Source organism: Furipterus horrens, unplaced genomic scaffold (assembly GCF_987537825.1).
Source record: "Furipterus horrens unplaced genomic scaffold, mFurHor1.1.pri manual_scaffold_6, whole genome shotgun sequence".
Lineage (NCBI taxonomy): Eukaryota > Metazoa > Chordata > Mammalia > Chiroptera > Furipteridae > Furipterus > Furipterus horrens.
In genome coordinates, this window is record NW_028327176.1 from 137,665,934 (window position 1) to 137,671,857 (window position 5,924).

Below are 5,924 nucleotides of genomic sequence, written 5' to 3' on the forward strand. Positions count from 1 at the left end.
AATAAACTACCTAAGAATAAACTTAACCAAGGAGGTAAAAGACTTGTACTCAGAAAACTACATAACACTGAAGAAAGAAATTAAAGAAGATACAAATAAATGGAAACATATATCATGCTCATGGATGGGCAGAATCAACATCATTAAAATGTCCATACTACCCAAAGCAATTTATAGATTCAATGCAATCCCTATTAAAATACCAATGACATTTTTCACAAACCTAGAAGAAATTTAAAATATATATATATATATATATATATATATAAAGTAAATAAAAATTTAGTTGATATACAGGAATTTTCTGAGTCAGTTAAATCATTTCATATTTACGTGTTGTATATTTATAACGTATGCAAAATTTATAGGTTCAACAATATTTAAGTATAACTAGTAGTACACAATATTTAAATATAACTATTAAAATTGTCCATTGATGAAATAAATTGTAATGTTTTCAAAATGTTTAAGTACAGACTAAAAACAACCATCATGTGTACTGTTAACTAAGGAAATGACTGGAATAGTTTAGTAGTTATTTTCAATGCTGAAATTTTATTTATTTATTTATTTATTTATTTATTTATTTATTTTTATATCAGATCAACTGTTTAGAGAGAGCTAATATATGGTGGGGTGGAACCTATTATCTTAAAATTTTAAAACCTAAACAGTAATCTCTAATACACAAAAATTGAACCATGTTTTTCCTAAATGGGAATTTCTAAAACAAAGGTAGAGGAATTCTGACTCTATTTCAACATATAAATGTATATTTATTTTAGTCATTTATTTGATTATTCAACATTTTGCTTATAGTCACTTCAGAATGACATGCAGAATCAGGAGCCTGCACATATCACCTTTGTACTTCTCACCCTTAACATGCATTTCTTCTGCAATATCTGAAACTCCCTTCATAAAAGAGTTAATACCTCATTTCTGACTCAAAACCTGTATCAGGTGGGGATCAATGAATAAACAGTTTTCCCTGTTGTGGGTTTGGACAACTCTGTTCAGGTTTTATATGTCCTCCAAGAGGTTCATTGATTAGTCCCAGTTGCACAAAGCACAAACTTGCATATTAACATTTCTTCAGTTGATTCTCCTTTTTTCATATTTCACTCTTCTTCCTTTTCCAGTCTTTAATAGAAATACCTCCCACAAGAACCAAACCTAAGTTAACCTCCATTTTTTTCACAAAGACTTTGATGGCTATAAGTAAACACATATTTACCTGTGAAAAGATATAAATATATAGAAAGTGATATTTGTATATATCTGAGAAAATTATTTATGTACTCTCTGATTCTCAAAATAGTTTCAAAAGTCAGTATTTTCAACAAGATGGAATAGATGCACTTTTCCCTATTCCTCCTATCACATATAGCTGAAAACTACGGACATAGATTTTTGTATAAAACAAACAAGAATACTCTTGAAATGTGGATAAAGATTGCAAACAGCCTAGGACCTTTGGTTCAAGAACATATATACAGTGTGTTCCCTGGGTTGTTGCTGCTGCTGTTGTTCTCATATATCATTAATTCAGTGGCGGGGAAGCTAGAAACCCCAAAGTACTAAGAGGTAAAGACAAAAAAATTAAAGACAAAAAAATGCCTCAACAAAATATTGCAATCTCTAGTCAAAGAATCAGGAAAAGAAGGCTTACCAAGACAGAAAACGTTCAGGTAATAACCGCCTCAATCTGGTCCAACACCACAGAACAAACTATGGACACACCCTAACTCTCATGAGCCAAGTTCCCATGATGGCTGAGACTTCCACCCTTGGCTGGCTGTAATGAGGCACTCCTGCCCTGCTGCCAGAGTTGCATCACCAAAGGCTGAATGAAGAATTGGGACTGTCATCACCACTCGACATATAATAGCTTCTGTCTCCATCCCACTCTATGTTGTCCATGGAAACTGCATAAGAACTTAGATTGCACCCATATGCAATGAGGATCTGGTGTCAGAGGTAGCCTTGTGGTGAGCCAGGGCTTTCGCCACCACCTGCAGTTAGTGAGCCATGCCTCCCACCTATGGGAGGAGGGGGGCATTCGGAACAATAATGAGTACTCCTGACCCTCCCACTAGGTGAAACCTAGTGGGGAGCCTCATTACACCCTGCACATGGCAGGGACTAAAATCATGCCTTCTAATTCCTATGGTATGGATGGAGGGTGAGTTAGAAATCTGGACTTTTACCCTATGTGGCACAAGACAGCGCTCCTCTTTCCCTGCTGGTATAGTGTCAGAAGAGGCCTTTTAAAACAGACAATTTAAATATAATTTAGAGGTTGATAATTAATAACCTAAATGTTCAGGACTTACTAAAAAATCACTTCTCACATCAAGAACCCTGAAAATCTGAGCTTGAATTAGAAAAGGCAATCGACAGATGCCAACACCAAGAATTATATTACAAAAATATTGAAACAGCAATCATCAAAAAAAACATACTTGAAACAAATGGAAATATAAACCTTCTCAGAAGAGAAACAGAACATACAAAGAATAACCAAATAGAAATTTTAAAGTTGATCAATACAGTGACCTAATGAAGTGAGAGAAAAAAAATGAGTGAACTTGAAGGTAGAACAATAGTTATATCCAATATGAACAAGAGATAGAAAATAGATTTAAAAAAAAAATGAACAGAGCTTCAGGACCTGTAAGATTATAATGAAAGATCTGACATTTATGTCATCAGAGTCCTGGAATTGAGAAGAAGAAATAGGGTAGACCTGAAAAATTATTTGAAGAAGTAATGACTGAAAAATTCTCCAATTTGGCATCAATTACAGATTCCAGAAGCTGAATCAACTCTAACAAGACATTTACTCTGCTCAGCTATAACGGGGGGAAATAAAGACATTCTCAAATGAAGTAAACGTAAGAGAAACTGTTCCTGGGAGACCTAATATTTTTAAGGGACTAAAGAAAAATTTAGAAGTAGAAAGTGAGTTTTAAAAATAAAATGAGAGAAAAGCATGTAAAAAAAAAAAAAATAGAACACCTCTCTCCTTTCCTCAGGCAGCGAGGTCAATTCCTTTTTACCTTTCTGGCTTCAGCTTCTGTCATCTTTCCCCTTGCCTGCTATGCTCAGGGCTCACTGGCCTCAAAACTGCCAAGCTCTTTGCTGCCTCTAGCCTTTCTGTGCAAGCTCTGCTTTCTATCTCAATTGTTCCTCCAGCTTCACTCCTCCTCCTCCTCAATCATCCATGTTCATCTTCAGAGAGTAACTTTCCAACCTCACAGCTAAGTATCACCTGCAAATTTTTTTTCCATAGAACTCAGCTTTTGTCTTCTAGTACTTATCAAAAGTTGTAATTACGTGTCTGTGTTTTATGTGTATCTGCCTTCTAGACTATGCCCTTCACTGACATTGCAAAGCTCTCACTGCTTCCCCACTGTAGCCCTGAGACCTAATATATGGTACATTCAATAAACATTGCATGATTAAAAAACAAGTTGTTAATAGTAGTATTAATGTTTATATGGGTGTTTGATGTAAGTTTTATTTTTCTATAAACTTGCAGATATTCAAAATAAACAAGGTAAGCATTTAAATGAGCATTAATAACTAAGAGTCAATAGTATAATCGTTATAATTTGGAATTCAATGTTCCAATGATTAGAGTCAGAGATGAAGATGCTATAAAGATTTTCTGTTTTTCTTGACACAATGTTCCTCAAAATAATAGCATATCACAATGGTCAATAATGGAATCATTTGCCTGCATCCTTACTTCTTTTAATATTTTGTAGACTAAACAAGGGAGAACCTAACTGCAATTTATTTAAAAGCTCTAATACATAGTCATATGATGGGCTATCTAACCATGTAGTGAAATTATATTTTTAAAAGATATATAGACTACACATGTCCAATAGAAATGTAATATGTCACATATATAATTTTATATATTCCAGTAGCCACACTTAAAAGAATAAAAAGAAGCAGGTTAAATAGATTTTATTTATTTAACAAAATATATCAAAATATAATAATTTCAATATGCAAACAATATATAAATTATTCTTAAGTTATTGAACACACACACACACCCCTACCTTACATATAATGTGAGGAAAAAGGTAGGTTTGCAGTTGTAAGTATGCAAAACAGAGTTATTCTGGTATTATTATTTATTAATTATTATATTATTGTTCATATGAACAAATGAAAACCTACATTTACTCTAATCTTTGTGTATTTTATGATAAGGCTTCTAAAGTAAAGTATATGTTTTACATTTGCAGCATATCACAATTCAGGCCTTCTGCCTTTCAAGTGCACGAAAGCCACATGATGCTAGCGGCTTACTCTATCGGACAGTCCAGGTATAAATAAAATGTTCAGTGCATTTAAACTATTATAAAACATGACTTACATTCATAGAATGGCTAATAATCATAACTATATTCAGAGTTCTGCCATTTTAATAGACTTTCAGTAATTACAGTAGCTAGAGCATCCATTGAGTGTAGTTTAACAAAAAAGAGTAGAGTCTCAGACTCATGAGATACTAGGCACCAGGAAACCAGAGGCTTTATTACAAAGGCTATAAACTCTAAAAGCTAGGCATCCTGAATAATATCCGATATCATTGTTTATCTACACCCTTCTGAGTACCAAAACTTAAAAATCTATGCTCAAAATCCACATTAAAATCAGTTATAAAAGTTAGACCTCGGGCTTGCCAAAATGATTTGATTTATTAGGCTTATGCTTTTGTGGTGAAATAAAAAATTTATAGTAAGTTTAACATTTTATAGGATCCTAAAAAGCTTCTGCAACATTTGATTTCATATCCTGCTGGGTGCACCTTGCCAAAGTCTTATGTTTTTAGTCTTTTTTTCTCTCCCCACCGTATAGTCCTGTCAAACTAGAAACTAAGAGGATGAAACCTACATTCCCAATTATTGACCAAGAAGAATTCTCAATTTCACTTATTGTATCTTGACTTTTATACCCATTTGCATAATCTAAATAAAGAAATGGCTTCATTATTATTAATTTCTCAAAACCATTATTCATAAAAGGCAGGTTTATAATGCAGAATAAAAATGTATTGTTGGGGACAGGAAAGGCTAACGCACATCTAGAAAACAAATTGTAATTTAACGTAGTATATCTCTGTTCTTACAGAGATTGGACACAACTGTGGTAATAAATTTCTCTCTGGCTAACTACTTCAGTTTGAGCTGATCTCTGATCATGCCATTGGTGAGAAATACAAAAGTAAAGGAAAATAGCTTGTGGTTTTTTAAAAATTTTATTATTATTATTTTTAGAAATGACAAAAATATGAGAGTGGTGTGTAATTAGTTATTTGAGTAAATTGCTGCCAGATCTTTGACAATCTTATAGGCTATAAAGAGTGTGTGAGTCCAAGTTCTTCAATAATACATAGATGCTGATATGAAATTAGAAGTGCAGGTGGTTTTGGGGAAATAACACCTGTGAAGATAATAGGGGATAAAGTAGGAATGAATGTAAGATGGAGTAAAATGAGCAGAGTAATAGGTAATTTCCTAGATTTTTACAAAAGCAACTGGATTAATGATCATACCATTTGATAAGAAGAGGAATATTGACAGAGAAGTAGGTTTGGGAGGGAAAACATGAGCAGTGTCATATAGAGTGAGGTGCTACTTTTGTGTCCAAGGAGACCTTGAATTGGCAATTAGGTACAGGTGTTTGAATTCCAAAGTGCTCTAAACCGGATATATTTATTTTGGACATCATGGTTTAGCAATTACATTTAAAGCCACATAGTATGTAAACATTTGGTTAAGTATAGATGAAGAATTAACTATTGGGGTAATTTAACGTTCAGTATTATAAGGACAGAACAAAACAAAGAAAAGTGTTGAAAAAACCCAACCAGTACTGTAAATATGAGGGCAACCAAT